At 38.9% G+C, this 17107-nt stretch overlaps 1 pseudogene; it reads right to left on the bottom strand.

The window, feature by feature from the left end:
- Positions 1-9167: 9167 nt before the first annotated feature.
- LOC101008382 lies at positions 9168-16849 on the bottom strand (annotated as a pseudogene).
- Between the last annotated feature and the right edge of the window lie 258 nt (positions 16850-17107).

The raw sequence follows: 17107 nt of genomic DNA, 5'->3' as shown, positions 1-17107 counted from the left end.
TGCAAGACCCATTCATTAATTTCATGTATGGGTTTATTATGCTAAACAAAATAAACAGTAGATGGTTAAAATATTTTTGGCTTTCACTCTCCAAACTTTGTCAACAGAGACTTTGACCTATTGTCAATCTATTGAAACTGATACTTTTTTCCAATCCCTTATGCTAAGAAGTGATTACAAATATCACGGCCAGACCACAAGGAAGGTAGTCACTAAAGTGTTTACAAAGGAGACATCTATCCAAGTTGACAGACAGCTCAATCTTCATCTTTGAACCAGTACCTGTGGGTTCACAGCTTAAAAAGATGTAAAATATATCCTTTTTGTCCTCCTTGTCATTACTGTAGCATGCAAGAAAACAAATATATAACCCTAAAGAAAGAGCTCATTCCAAAGAATGTTCAATTCTAGGTGACAACTGGATTTGGGGTATAAGGCTGTCCCACCAGAACTAGGCATTTTGCTGTGTCGTTAATCTTTCATTCCAAGACAACTTTTCTTCCGTTGATTTTTTTTCCCTTGCAGATGTTGAAAGTGCTTTCAGGTCAGATGCAAATACAGATGCATTACCACTGACAGGCTTGTCAGTCTTCTCCTGTTTAAAATGCTTTTTGGCACTTAGGGTTTTGAGACTCGTAATCACGCCTTTTCACCTAAAATTATAAAGCCCTTTTATGGCTGTTACTGGCCTTTCTAGGGAGGGCTGATGCAGTGAAGCCTGAAATTCCTGCTTAAGGCTTTGAGCATAGGGGGTTTCTAACAAAAGGTACTAAAATCTACTGCAAAACAGATGATTTTTCGTTCAGGAACATGTATTCGAGAAGACCACACTGACTGAAGTGACCTTAGTGTTTCTAAGTCAGGTTGTGCTGATCTGTCTCTTCTAGCAGCTTCTGGAGATGTAAAACAGGCGTCTAGCACGATAAATCTCTGCACTCTGCATTGTTGAGGCAGACACTGTCACGGTGGAAGTAAATGAGCATGATTTATATTTACAATTCAGAAACTTTTCTTTTAAATGGAAGCAAAGCTGGGACTATTTCTATTCTGCCTAAAGACTGCAGCAATATTGCAAGTAACTGCAAGGCACTTATTTACATAAGTTTTTCTTTGTTATTTCCTTCTTTCTAACCTTGCTAATATTTATTTTGACTACTTGGCAAAGTGCCTCTGACTTCATCCAGGATGAGAACAAGGCTGAATGAATGATACCACCCAGGCAGTTCCTAAAACAAAACTGCTGAGAGTTTGTTTCTTCTTTCATTTAGCATTTCCTGTGTGCATATTATGAAAATTATAAATCATTTACATAATTTGAGCAATGAACTCTTAGTTCCCAAGGACACTTTGTTAGGTGTTCATGAGATCAACTGCATTTATAAACATTTTATTGTATTTTTAAAGTAGCCTAGTATTTGGGATTAGATTTGACAATCTGGCTGGGAATCAGTAACTTGAAGCTCACCTGGACCAAGTGACTTTGTCAAAAAGAAGCAAACTACAATTGTGTACAATAATTTCCTCCAGATGGTTATAGAATCCAAAGCTGATTCTTGTCAAATGATTAGCGTCTGAGATTGCTTTTGTGTTAAGGTGTTTATTTACAATGAGAAAGAATTCACACTTTTATTAGTATAGATCAGTGGTTCTCAAATTGTGGTCTCAGGAGCAGCTTTACATGGGAACTTGTTAAAAATGCAAATTCTGAAGCACCACCACACCTACTGAATTAGAAACTCTGGGAGTGGGTACCAGTGATACGTGTTTTAATAAGCCCTTTGGGTGACCCTGATGTTTCAAGTTTATGAGTAATTTAAAGCAACACTATCATAAATTTGAATAAAATCTACACAATTACTTTATTTATAATTTTCACTTGGGTATACGGAGATATGAAGTCAAATTTTAAAAGCAAAATGTAAAGGTTCACTCTGATTTAAGCAAAAATCTTAATTAATGGCGTTGCAGCACTGTCATATCCCTTTCTTTTCACTTGTTTTGAGTTCATTTGAGGGAAAAAAGGTGATTCTAACTTGCTGAAAACAGTGTAATTTATGTATATACTAAACATTTGGATTCTGATTTTGATTTATTTTTCTTTCTGTACAGCTGCCTAGTCTGTATGTTTGTTGTTTGTCATTGTCAACTGCCTGCCAAATTATACAATTGAAAAGTGAAAAGGCGAATTCACCTACATAGACAGACATCTGCTAGAAACCAGTACTTTTAAATGTCACTCACTTTCTAGAATATTTCTATGTGAAAAAGCAAAGGAATCTAAAAGGACATACATGGTTCTTTCTTGGGTGGGAATTTTTTTCATTGATGCAAAAATAGATGTTCATATTTTCACAGTACATGTGATCTTTCAATTCATGTAATTTGTACAGATCAAATCAGTGTATTTGGGATATCTGTCACCTTAAATATTTGTCTTTTTTAATGCTAGAAACACCTGAATTATTCTCTTCTAGGTAATTTTAAGTGTTTAATAGATTATTGTCTGTATCGATAAACTATAGTCACCCTACAGATCTATTGAACACTAGGTCTTAATTTTTCTATCAAACTGCATATTTGTACCCATTAATCAACTTCTCTTCATCTCCCACTCCCCACTAACCTTCTTGGCCTCTAGTAACCACCAATCTACCATCTATCTTTATAAGATGCGCTTTTTTAGCTCTCACATATGAGTGAGAATGTGTGATATTTGTATTTCTGTGCTTGGCTTATTTTACTTAACATAATGACCTCCAGTTCTATCCATGTTGCTGCAAATGATAGAATTTCATTCATTTTTATGTCTGAATAATAGTCCATTGTGTATATATACCGCAATTTCTTTATCCATTCGTCCACTGATGGGTACTTAGGTTGGTTCCATATTTTGGATATTGTAAATAATGATGCAATTAACATGGGAGTGCAGCTATCTCTTTGATATATTGATTTCCTTTCTTTTGGTTATATACCCAGTAGTAGAATTGCTGGATCATATGGTAGTTCTATTTTTAGGAACTTCAAAACTGTTCTTCATTGTAGTTGTACTAATTTACATTCCCACCAATATGAGGGTTCCTCTTTCTCCAAATTCTCACCAGAATTTGTTATTACCTGTCTTTGTGGTGAAGGCCATTTTAACTGGGGTGAGATGATATCTTATTGTGGTTTTAATTTGCATCTCTGAAGATAAGTGATTTTCAGTGTTTTTTTTCATATACCTGTTGGTCATTGGTATGTCTTCTTTTGAGAAATATCTATTCACATTTTTCTTACTTAAATTGGATTATTGCTTTTTGCCATTGAGTTGTTTGAGTTCCTCTTATAGGGTTATTATTAATCCCTTGTCAGATGGATAGATTGCCGATGTTTTGTCCCATTCTGTAGGTTGTCTCTTCACTTTGTTTACTGTTTCCTTTGCTCGGCAGAAGCATTTCAGCTTGATGTAATCTCAGTTGTCTATTTTTGCTTTGGTTGCCTGTGCTTTTGAGGTCTCACAGACAAAAATATCTTTGCCCAGATCAATGTCCTGGAGTGTTTCCCCAGTGTTTCTTCCAGCAGCTTCATAGTTTCGGGTCTTTATAGCAGCATGACTTATAATCCTTTGGGTATATCCCCAGTAATGGGATGGCTGAGTCAAATGGTATTTCTAGTTCTAGCTCCTTGAGGGATCGCCACACTGTTTTCCACAATGCTTGAACTAGTTTACGGTCCACCAACAGTGTAAAATTGTTCCTATTTCTCCACATCCTCTCCAGCACCTGTTGTTTCCTGATTTTTTAATGATTGCCATTCTAACTGGTGTGAGATGGTATCTCATTGTGGTTTAGATTTGCATTTCTCTGATGGCGAGTGATGATGAACATTTTTTCATGTGTCTATTGGCTGTATGAATGTCTTCTTTTGAGAAGTGTCTGTTCATATCCTTTGCCCACTTTTTGATGGGGTTGTTTGTTTTTATCTTGTAAATTTGATTGAGTTCTTTATAGATTCTGGATATTAGCCCTTTGTCAGATGAGTAGATTGCAAAAATTTTCTCCCATTCTGTAGGTTGCCTGTTCACTCTGATGGTAGTTTCTTTCTTTCTTTCTTTCTTTTTTTCTTGTTGTGTTCTTGTCTGTTTTTTGGTATTGGGGAAATGCTGGCCTTGCAGAATAAGTTTGGAAGTATTCCCTCCTCTCCAATTTTTTTGAAGAGTCAGAGTATAATTGGTATCGTTCTTCTTTAAATGTTTGGTAGAATTTAGCAGTGAAGGCCTAAGGTCCTGAGCTTTTCTTTGATGGGAATTTTTTTTTTAATTACAGCTTAATCTTATTGCTTATTATTGTATTGTTGAGATTTTTTATTCCTTCATGGTTCAGTGTTAGTAGGTTGTATGTGTCCAGGAATTTCTCAGTTTGCTGGTGTATAGTTGTTCCTAAGAGTCTCTAATGATTCTTTGTATTTCTGTGGTCTCAGTTCTTATATCTCCTTTTCTATTTGATTCTATCTATTTGGGTCATCTCTCTCTTTTTCTTAGTTAGACTAGCTAAAGGATTGTCAACTTTTTTTATCTTTCATAAAAACACAACATTTTGGCCGGGCACGGTGGCTCACGCCTGTATCCCAGCACTTTGGGAGGCTGATGTGGGTGGTCAGGAGTTCGAGACTAGCCTGGCCAGCATGGTGAAACCCTGTCTCTACTAAAAATATAAAAAATTAGCCAGGCATGGTGGCACGCACCTGTAATCCTAGCTACTCAGGAGACTGAGGCAGGAGAATTGCTTGAACCTGGCAGGCAGAGGTTGCAGTAAGCCAAGATCACTTCACTGATCTAGCCTGGGCGACAGAGTGAGACTCCATCTCAAAAAACAAACAAACAAACAAATAAACAAACAAAACACAACCTTTTGTTTCATTGATCTTCGTATTATTTTTAATCTCAATTTCATTTATTTCTTGCCTTATAATAATTTTGGGTTTGGTTGGTTCTTGCTTTTCTACTTTCTTGGGTGCATCATAGGTTATTTGATATCTTTCTACTTTTTCAACATAAGTATTTATTGCTATAATCTTCTCTATTAGTACTATTTTATTGTATCCCATAAATTTTTATTTTAGTTCCATGTACCTTTGTTTCAAGAAATTGTTAAATTTCCTTATTAATTTCTTTATTGACCCATTTGTTGTTGAGGAACATATTGTTTAATTTCCACATCTATGTAATTTCTGAGATTTCTTTTATTTTTGGTTTCTTTTTTTTTTGGTTTTGTTTTTTGAGATGGAGTCTCACACCGTTACCTGGGCTGAAGTGCAGTGGCATGATCTCGGCTCACTGCAACCTCCACCTCCCAGGTTCAAGCGGTTCTCCTTGCCTCAGCCTCCGAAGTAGCTGGGATTACAGGTGCCTGCCACCACACCAGGCTAATTTTTTTGTATTTTTAGTAGAGAAGGGGTTTCACCAGGCTGGTCTCAAACTCCTGACCTCATGATCTGCCCACTTCAGCCTCTCAAAGTGATGGGATTACAGGTGTGAGCCACCATGCTCAGCCTGTTTTTGATTTCTAATGTTTGATTTTCCATTGTGGTCCAAAAATATACTTACATTATTTCTACTTTTAAAGATTTGTTTATACTTGATTTGTGGCCTAATATATGGTCTGTTTTGGAGAATGCTCCATGTGCAGGTAAAAAAATGTGTATTCTTCAGCAGTTGATGAAACATAAGCTAGGCCTGTTAGGTCTGGTAGGTAGTTTAACGCCAGTGTTTCTTTGTTGATTTTCTTTCTGGATGAGCTGTCCATTACTGAGAGGGGGGTGTTAAATCTCCTATTATCATTTTATTGTTGTCTATCTCTTCCTTTAGATTTATTAATGTTCACTTTATATACTTTGGAGTTCTGCTGTTGGGCACATAGATATTTATAATTGTTATGTCCTCTTGCTGAATTGACCCCTTTATCATTATATAGTGACCCTCTTTGTCTCTTTTTACAGTCTTTGTTTTGTAGTATATTTACCTGATACAGGTGTAGCTACTCCTACTCTTTTTTGGTTTCCAGTTGCATGGAATATCTTTTTCCACCCCTTCACTTTCAGTTTATGTGTGCCTTTATAGGTAAGGTGTTTTTCTTGTAGGCAGCATATGGCTGGGTCTTGTTGCTTTGTCCATTCAGCCAATCTATGACTTTTTTTTTTTTTTTGAGATGGAGTCTCTCTCTGTCACCCAGGTTGGAGTGCAGTGGCATGATCTTGGCTCACTGCAAGCTCTGCCTCCTGGGTTCATGCCATTCTTCTGCCTCAGCATCCTGAGAAACTGGGACTACAGGTGCCCGCTACCACGCCTGGCTAATTTTTTGTATTTTTAGTGGAGATGAGGTTTCACTGTGTTAGCCAGGATGGTCTCGATCTCCTGACCTCATGATCTGCCTCCTCGGTCTCCCAAAGTGCTGGGATTACAGGCACGAGTCACTGTGCATGGCCCACTCTATGATTTTTAATTGAAAAATTGAGTCCATTTATATTCAGTGCTATTCATGATAAGTAGGACTTAGTGTGTCATTTAGTTGCTTATTTTCTGGTTGTTTTATAGCTTGTCTCTTCCTTCTTCACTGTCTTTCTTTGTAGCTAAGTGATTTTCTCTGGTATTATGCTTTAATTCATTGCTTTTATTTTTAGTAAATCTATTGTAGGTTCTTGCATTGTAGTTACCATTAGGCTTACAATAAATATCGTATAGATATAGTAAGTTATTTTAAGGAGATGACAATTTATCTTTTTTTTTTTTTTTTCTGAGATGGAGTTTCGCTCTTGTTGCCCAGGCTGGAGTGCAGTGGTGCGATCTCAGCTCACTGCAGCCTCTGCCTCCCAGGTTCAAGCAATTCTCCTGCCTCAGCCTCCCAAGTAGCTGGAATTACAGGTGCCCGCCACCATTCCCAGCTAATTTTTGTATTTTTAGTAGAGACAGGGTTTCACCATGTTGGCCAAGCTAGTCTCGAACTCCTGACCTTGTGACCTGCCTGCCTCAGCCTGCCAAAGTGCTGGGATTACAGGCGAATAGATAAAAGAATAGATAAAAAGAAAAAAAAAAGAAGAAAGTTCTATACTTTAACTCCATCTCCCCTAAATTTTGACTTTTACTTGTCTCAGTCTACCTTTTTTATATTACCTACCTCTTGACAGACTTCTGTAGCTATTATTATTTTGCTAGATTTGTCTTTTGGGCTTCATACTAGAATTAAGAGTGGATTGTACACTGCAATTACAGTATTTAAGTATTCTGTGTTTGTCTGTGTCCTTTTATCAGTGGGGTTTATATCTTCAAATGCTTTTTTTTTTTTTCATGTTAATTGTTTTTCTTTCTTTCTTTCTTTTTCCTGCATGAAAAACTCCCTTTAAGCATTTCTTATGAGTCTGAAGGTGGTGAATTTTCTCAGCTTTTATTTGTCTGGGAAAGACCTTATCTGTCTTTCATATTTGAAGGGATGGCTGCTGCATGTAGTATTCTTTGATGGCAGGTTTTTCTTTCAGCACTTGGAAAATGTCATTCTACTCCCTCCTGGCGTGTGCAGTTTACATTGAGAAGTTTGTTGCCAGATGAATTGTACTTCCTTTGCTATTTGCATATTTTCTCTTACTGCTTTTAGGATCCTCTCTCTATCTTTGACCTTTGAGAGTTTGATTATTGCATGCTTTGGAGTAGTCTTATTTGGGTCAAATCTGTTTAGTGTTTTCTGACTTTCCTGTACCTGGATATTTATATCTTTCTCACGTTTTAGAACATTTTCTGTTATTTCTTTGAATAAGTTTGCTACCCTTTGTTCTTGCTCATCTCCCACTTGAACACTAATAATTCTTAAATTTGCTATTTTGAGGTAATTATCTGTATCTTGCAGGTGATCTTTTTTTGCTTATCATTCTCTTTTCTCCCCTGTGTATTCTCAAATAGCCTGTCTTTGGGCTTAATGAATCTTTCCTCTGCTTGATCCATTCTGCTATTGAGGGCCTTTAATGAATTTTTAGTTCAGCAAATATATTTCTCAGTTCCAAGATTTCTATTTGATTTTTTGTCAGTTATTTCAATCTCCTTGTTAAATGTCTCTGATAAATTTATTTTTCTATTTATCATTTTCTTTATCATTGGAGGGGAGGGAAAGAAAGCAAGCAGAAGTAGGGGTATAGTTACACTATTTAAGGAAGAGCTGAATACAAAGACAATGAATCTTTCATAGTCTCAACAACTCCACAATGAATGTGGATTATCTCATTTATAATTCACATTGGATCAAAAAAATTGGTTCCCCTCTGTGTATATCAATTTAATTCAAACCTTATTATCTTCAAAATACAAAGATGAATACTACAAGATAAACTCTTACTGCAATAGTTACTTTCTAAGTAGAAGACCAAACACTGAAGGGAATCCCTCTTTCCAGTGTCTTTTGATATAACAAAATTTTGCCAGAGTTGAAGTCTAAAACTTAAATAAGCATTCTCATGGCCAAGTAAGAAACTATAGTTGTTTTTATAGTTGTTTTGGGTATTACCTTACAATTAGCGTATGTATTACATATTAAATTAAATTCAGCATTAAATAGGACTGTATAATTTTGCTGTTAATGATGATAGCAGTGATGATGCTGGTAGAAAAAGCCTGTCTTTAGCCCAAGAAAAGTAATAGAGAAAAATGTATTAAGCAGAAAGCAGACACAGAGTTGAGCATTTTTTGACTAGGAAAGAGAATTTTAAGCATAGAAATATAAAAAGAAAAGTACTCCCTTATTTCCCCTACGTGGAATATGAAATATTTATTAGATCTACTGGACAAGAACAGAATAAGTACTCCAACTTTACTGCAGCATTACAAAAAATTCATCCCTTCACCACAGTGTAAGATTTAAGAGCAACCTGCCCAAGGATGCATGTTATATAAAACACAACAAGATTGCTACTGCCCTGCCAAGTACTTCCAGTCCCTACCACATCCTACTGAAATGCTGATGGTCCCAATTAGTTTTATTAAAATACTTCTTTAAAGAAAAAGATAAAGCATTTAAAAAGACAAGTCAAAATGCTTCAGGAACCACATATCCAACACAAACTTTATCCTCAAATGAGTTATGTTTGCCTCACCCTGATAAACTTTTATTTTACTCAAATTAGAGCAATAATCTTCCACATGTAAATGTCTTCCCTGCCCAATAATTTAAAAAAAAATCCAAAATCATTAGTTAAAAAAAATAAGAATTAACAGACCCTTTAAATTTGTTTTAAATATTTTTAAGGTTTAAAAATTGTTTAAAGTTTGTAATTCCTAGTAGGAAAACATTATTTGGATGAATACCCTAATGGCAAACCACTGTAAAATGCTTCAGCTACATTTGGGGAAGAGGGGTAGGGATTATTTTCAAAGCACCCCAGCTCTCTTTATGAGAAGGTCAGAGATACGCTGGTTTGTATTATTGTGACATCCACAAGGTGATCTAGGTTGTTTTTCCTCCAGCAAGGGCTTTATTCATCAGAAGGGCATTATGCTTGACCTCCAAATTTGGCTGATAATTTACTGATAAGATTCATAACCTTTGGGTTTCTCTGGAATTGTGACATATTTGCTGGGTTCTGAGCTACATCCTGGAAGGCCACCATAACTTCTGGATCCTGCATGGCTGCAAGAACCTCTGAATCACTAATAATTTCATTGAGTCCAGGCATTCTAGCCATTCCAGATATTCCTCAGAGAAAATTACCAGGCATTGCCCCAGGAAAGCCACCTGGAAAAGAGCCATACTGAGCTCCTGACTGTCGTCTGGCTTCTTCTTCCCTCTGGGCTCTCTCATGCTCTTCTTGAGCCTTCTTAACTCTTTCTATTGTTTCTTTGATCTCTCACCCTTCACATTATGGCTCATACTTTCTCTGATGTTCTGCAGTTTTCTGTGCCCTAGGTTGAACTTCTTTCAGCATTGCACTAGCATCTTCATCATAATCCAGTTTACAGGCAAGGGCAAGATCATGGGCTGCTTCTTCCCAGGGGCCTAGAAGTCGGTGTGCTTTCCCTCACCACTTGTAAGGCTGAGCTGAATCAGCATTTGTTTCAATGGCTCTGTCACAGTCTCAGATAGCAGCATTTGGCTCCTGTAATTTGACAAAGAACTTGCCCTCTTGGCATACAGAATGACCAAGCGAGGATTCAGCTTGATGGCATCTGTGAATGAGTCAATGGCTTTCTGCAGTTCACCATCATTTAGGACTTCAATAGCAGCCACCTTCTTATCATTTGCCTGATCCATCATCTCCTCTGTTACATCTCGCATTTCTTGAGGGGCATCAGTGTCTGGTTCAATCACACCTTCATTATCAATTACTAGATCACTTTCCTCACTTGATGGTATTAGATATGAGTTCTAAATTTCTCTTCAAAGAATCGATATATCAGTATGTTCAATTCTTTGCCTTCTACTTTTAAACTTAACTTCCGCATAAAGCAGTCTTTTCTGATCACCTGCTCCACTCTGACTCATTCCAATTACCTGAGCCACCCTGACTCATTCTGATCACCTGCCCCACCCTGACTCATTCCGATTACCTGCTCCACCCTGACTCATTCCGATCACCTGCCCCACCCTGACTCATTCTGATTACCTGCTCCACCCTGACTCATTCCGATTACCTGCTCTGCCTTGACTCATTCTGATCACCTGCCCCACTCTGAGTCATTCTGAGCACCTGCCCCATCCTGACTCATTCCAATTACCTGCTCCACCCTAACTCATTCTGATTACCTGCTCCATCCTATTCTCCTCCGCCCTGACTTATTCCATAACCATTTTCCTGCCAACCCATTCACCCTGTCACTCTCTTTAACTTAGTCAATCGGAATTAGTTTAACCTGTGTGGTCTAACCCTAGCCAATAGGGGAACGACACAGCAGCAGGGGCCATGTGCATCAGGAATAAGAACCCCTTCCTTTTCCTTGCCCAGGCGTGCTCTCACTATTGTTTCATCTGTGACTGAGCACCCTTTCTGCAGAAAGTAATGATGGCCTTGCTAAGAGATCATTTGTCTCCATGCTGACTTTTCTTTGCAGCACTGATTATCTAGTTATAACAATTTTGGGGGCTCGTCCAGGATTACATTCTCCTCTGGGGGCAGTCTCCGGTCTTCGCTCATGAGAAGGCGTGCCCCACCGCCTTGTTCTTGGCGGTCTCAGGAGTGAGGAACCGAGACCCACCCAGTGTGATGAATAAACCAGGACTCTCAGCAATGTGGAAAGAAACTGGCTAGCAACCTAGGGTAAAGGATCCTCTCATACTGCAGCAGCGACTGTGCACAGACCAAGGAAGGAGACCAAGGGAGCCACAGATGAAGCCACAGACCAAGGGAGCCAGTAAAGTACCTCCTTGGTGGTCACATTCTGGAGGACTAAATGTGAGTATGCATGAATGATCACAAACAACCCTACTTATGGTGTTGTTCATGTGGATGGTGACAAGTCCTACTGCTGGAGTAAGTGGGTCCTCTTTATGGTTCCGTAGCTACCTCATATGGCTTAGGGTGGATCCTGCTGTGGGATTTATACTGGCATGCCAATGCTAACAGGGGTCTAATTCTTCCTTAGGGGAGCAGTCTGAGAGGACAACATGAGTAGGAAGTGTGCAAGGGACCTTCAGAGGGGGAAAGGGAGGAAACAGGTCAACCTTCCAGGGCAGCAAGGCAGGACATCCCTGGTTTGAGGGGTTGAACCTTCCAGGACAGGCAAGGCAAGACATCACTGGTTTGAGTGGTTGAGCCTTCTGCAAATTTCAGGGGGTTGAATCTTACACAAACCTCTGGTAGTAAGAAAAATACTCAGCACTCCCCTTTCCTTTCTTCTTGGGGGAAAGAAAGAGTAGCTGCACTACTGCTGGTCCCTCCCCTAGGGGAAGGGGAAGGAGAGGGGAGAACAGCAGCATAAGTGGCTGGCAGAGGCAGGGAAAGACCAGCAGAGAGGAAAGAGAAACTTGGAGAGGAAGTTAGAGAGAAAGAGAAACAGAGAAAGAGACAGAGTCAGAGAGAGAGAGAGGCAGAGAGAGAGAAAAAGAGACAAAGAAGGAGTCAAAGAGAGTCAGAGAGAGAAAAAGAGAAGTAGTAAAGAGAAAACAGTGTACCCTATTCCTTTAAGTGCCAGGGTAAATTAAAAACCTATAATTGATCATTGAAGGTCTTCTCCTTGACCCTATAACACTCCAATACCACCTTGTTGTTAGTGTAAATAAGGGCGTAGCCTGAAAGCACTGAGGCCACTGACAACCCGTAGCCTTTCCTAATCAAAAATCCTTAACCCAGTAACCTGCAGATTGCTCAAATGCATTTAATCTGTAGCGGCAACTGCTTTGCTAACAGAAGAAAGCAGAAAAATAACTTTTAGGGGAAACCTCATTGTGAGCACACCTCATCAGGTCAGAACTATCCTAAGTCAAAAAGTAAAAAAAATAAATAAATAAAATATAGCACACTGACTCAAGAACCTTAAAGTATGAGGCTATTCTGTTAGAAAAAGATGATTTAACATTAACCACTGAAAATTCCCTTAACCCAGTGGGTTTCCTAACAGGGGATCTAAATCTTAATTGATTACCATACAAAAGTCCAACCAGACCTAGGAGGAACTCCCTTCAGGACAGGACATGTTTCCTCCCAGCTAATTCAGGGAAAAAGACACAATGGGTGTTCAGTAAGTGATAAGGAAACTCTTGTAGAAGGAGAATTAGGAAAATTGCCTAATAATTGGTCTGCTGAAATGTGGGAACTCTTTGCACTCACCCAAGCCTTAAAGTACTTACGGAATCAGGAAGGAGCCATCTATACCAATTCTAAGTTAATATGGACTGAATGAAGTCTTATTAATAGCAAAGAATAATTGAAATTCCAAACTTACAAAGTTTTCAACAGACGTAAAGTTTGCTAAAAATTAACAGTGTAACATGTATTATCCTAACTTCTACTTTTGTGGCCTAAGTCAGTCTAGTCCATAGACATGAAGGAAGTTCACTTTGGAAACGAATGGTTATCATCTTTGAAAACAAAACATGGGAGAGAATTTATGTAAAAACAATATTATATGGTAAATTCATGTCCTAAAATAAATCAACTGGTTGTTTAAAGAAAGGGATGTTTGCAACAAGTCAGAAAGTTGAGGCACGTCAAAGAACTGTCTGTGAAAGTCATGAAAAAAAGTTATAAAAGGGAATTTACACAAGAAATGTTGTGTAATTTAAAAGTAATTAGGCCTCCTGAATGTAAAACTATTGAAGAAACAGTTTATGTGCAAGATGTGTAAGGAAAGTAAAATATATTTTGGGTAAAAGGATTATAAGGAGGCATAAGAATGTGGATTTTTACCTACATTGAAAGGTCAAAAAAATTTGTTTTATAGGTTTAGGCAAGTTTTGAAATGTTAATTGTAAAGGAAATTCTGTGTGTAAACATATTGGCTAAAGTTAGAGGTATCATCCAGTTTGTCTGTGAACTGGACATTAAAATAAAAGCACAACAGGTTTTTCTTAAAGCACTAACCTGCTCTTTAACAAAAATTATAAAAGGTTAAAAAGAGTCTATAAAAATCTTACCTTATGGTCAGACATTAAAATTGGATAAATATGTCTACAAGATTTTATTAAAATTAAGTTTAACATTAATAGCACACTAATATAAAGGTGAAATTTAGTTCATCTGGTATAAAATCATACAGGAAGCATTGTTAAATATAAAATGGTGTTTGGCTTTCTTTGGTCTAAAAACTAATAAAAATAGGTGCTAAAGAAAATTTCTCAGCAAGAAGGCACCAAGGACTATAAAGTCCACTGCTGATGTCCCCACATTTAAAACAAAAGATCAATTTCTTAGAAATTATTTATTTGGTTTATCCTCCACATTCTCTTCCCTTAAAACAAGAGGTCTTTCAGGACAGGCACTGCTTTTGGAGTTTCCAATACAGCAGCATCGGCCTGGGGATGACGTTCTCATCAAAGGGTGGAGAGAAGGGAAACTTGAGCCAGCCTGGGAAGGACCCTACATTGAGCTGTTAACCATTGAGACTACTGTTTGTACAGCGGAAAGGGATGGACACATCACACCTGAGTCAAGCAAGTGTCATTATCATCAGAATCATGGGTCTTTGTTCCTGGACCAACCTCTACCAAATTAAAGCTAAAGAAAGCTTAGTCCATCTATCTTTTCCCTTCCTTTCCTTAGTCAGTGCTTATATCCATTACTATTCCTACCACTAGCAACTCTAACCCCACTTTAGAGCGCTTCTATGGTTTAGGAGCAGAAGTCACTGGAAAGGATCCTATAGGCTTCTTTAAGGTGTGCTTTGTTCTCCCTCCTCCATGTCCAACAGCTGCCCCTTTCCCAAACCTATGAAATCAAACTATGACTTGCCTCATGCCAAATGACAAAAGCAAGGTCTCAGTAGTAGAAATAAGAGACTTAAGGCAAACCATAGCCATTGAAACAGGTTATAAAGATGTAAATGCCTGGTTAAAATGGATTAAATATTCCGTCTACACGTTAAACAAAGGCAATTGTTATGCTTGTGTGCACGGCAGGCCAGAGGCCCAGATTGTCCCCTTTCCACTAGGGCGGTGTTCCAGTTGACCGAGCATGGGCTGCATGGTAGCTCTTTTCTAGGATTCTACAGCCTGGGGTAACAAGTTGTGCCAAGCTCTCTCTGCTATATCCTGAATTTCAACACCCTGCAGGTAAGCTCTTGAGAGCCATGCAGCTACCATCTCCCAACACTAAATTCACTTCATGTCTCTCACGACAGGGAGGAAACTTAGTGTTCCTTGGAGACCTGAAGGGATACAGTGAGCTTAAAAATTTTCAAAAGCTTACCAATCAGTCAGCCCTTATTCATCCCTGAGTGGATGTGCAGTAGTAGTATGGTGGACCTTTACTGAACACTCTGCCGAGCAACTGAAGTGGGACTTTCGCTTTAGTCCAATTGGCTATCCCTTTCACCCTGGCATTTCATCAACCAGAGAAAGGAAAAATAAGACATTGTAAAGCAAAAGAAGCCCCTTATGTGTCGTTTTACTCTTATGTCTATTTAGACACAGTTAGAGTCCCATGGGGAATACCAGATCAATTTAAAGCCCAAAATCAAATAGCTGCAGGATTTGAGTCAATATTTTGGTGGGTGACAATAAAATGTAATTTGGATAAACTACATCTATTACAACCAACAGCGATCAATTAACTACACTAGAGATGCTGTTAAAGGAATAGCTGAATAATTAGGGGCTACTAGCCAGATGGTTTGGGAAAAATAAGATAACCTTAGACATGATACTAGCAGAAAAAGGAGGAGTTTGTGTCATAATTAAAACTCAGTGTTGCACCTTCATCCCAGACAACACTGCCCTGATGAAAGTATAACAAAGGCATTGCAAGGTCTGACTGCTCTGTCCAATAAGTTAGCCAACAACTCAGGGGTAAATGACCCCTTTATAAGATGGCTAGAAAAGTGGTTTGCTAAATGGAAAAGAATAATAGCCTCAATTCTTACTTCCCTCACAGCTGTAATGGGTTTACTTATTCTTGTCAGGTGCTGTCATACCATGCATCTGTGGGTTGGTACAGAGGCTCATAACAATGGCACTTAACTAGAACCTCCCTTAACTGTCCTCCATGTTATCCAGAGAAGCTGCTTCTTTTGGAAAATCAAGCAGAACAACTAAGCCAAGACATGTTAAAGAAGTTTGAAGAGAAAGAGCTATAAGGAAAATGCAAGAGGAGGGAATGTTAGATATGAGTTCTAAATTTCTCTTCAAATAATCAATATGTCAGTATGTTCAGTTCTTTGCCTTCTACTTTTTTTTTTTTTTTTTTGACGGGGGGTCACCGTGTTAGCCAGGATGGTCTCGATCTCCTGACCTCGTGATCCACCCGTCTCGGCCTCCCAAAGTGCTGGGATTACAGGCTTGAGCCACCGCGCCCGGCCTGCCTTCTACTTTTAAACTTAACTTCCTCATAAAGCAACCTTTTTCAATCACCTGCTCCACTCTGACTCATTCTGATTACCTGCTACACTCTGACTCATTCTGATTACCTACTCTGCCCTGACTCATCCTCCACCCTGACTCATTCCATAACCATTTTTCCCGCCACATCACTCACCGCCGTCATTCTCTTTAAATTAGCCAATCAGCATAAGTTTAGCCTCTACAGTCTAACCCTAGCCAATAGGGGGACAACACAGCAGCAGGGGCCACAGGCCTCAGGAATAAGAACCTCTTCCCCTCCCTTGTCCAGTTGTGCTCTCACTGTTGTTCCATTTGCAACTGAGCACCCTTTCTGCAGAAAGTAAAGATGGCCTTGCTGAGACATCATTTGTCTCCATGCTGACTTTTCTTCACAGCACTGATTATCTCTTTCTAACAATGGTTCATCTGCATTTAAGTCTTCCTCCACCTTCTTACTATCAGTTTTTTTTTTTCCCTTGGTATTTTCTTCTCATTTAGCTTTCTGAGTAGCAGATGCTACTTTACCCCCCATGCTCTCCACCCACTCCCTCAGGAAGTGCATTTCCTTAGTGTGCAGAACGTTCAGATCCTGCTTACACATTTTCACAAAGGCCCAAAGCTCTTTCACTTTGCGGGGGTCCATGGTTGGGAGGTGGTGGGCGAAGCTGAAGGGCTGCAACTCAGTTCCAGGCCCAGGCGTGGCTTGGTGTTACCACACAGAAGACTCTGATAAATTTATGAATTGCTTTTCTATGTTATCTTGGAGATTACACAGAATAAAACTGGTATTTTGAATTCTTGGTCAGAGAGGTCACATACTGCCATCTTGTTAGGGTCAGTCACTGGTTCCTTGTTTTGTCCATTTAGAGATGGCATTTTTCCCTTGTGGATATAGGTCTAGTGTCTTTGCATTGAAGGATTATTTATTCCAGTCTTTTCTGCTTGGCTTTTTTTGGTTTTTATTAGATGGAGTCTCACTCTTTTTGCCCAGGCTGGAGTGCAGTGGTACGATCGAGGCTCACTGCAACCTCTGCCTCCCGGGTTCAAGCGATTCTCCTGCCTCAGCCTCAGGGGTAGCTGGGATTACAGGCGCCCACCACCACACCCAGCTAATTTTTTTG

This window comes from Papio anubis, chromosome 5, assembly GCF_008728515.1.
Source record: "Papio anubis isolate 15944 chromosome 5, Panubis1.0, whole genome shotgun sequence".
In the NCBI taxonomy this organism is placed as follows: Eukaryota; Metazoa; Chordata; class Mammalia; order Primates; family Cercopithecidae; genus Papio; species Papio anubis.
This window is presented reverse-complemented; position numbering and strand designations above follow the sequence as displayed.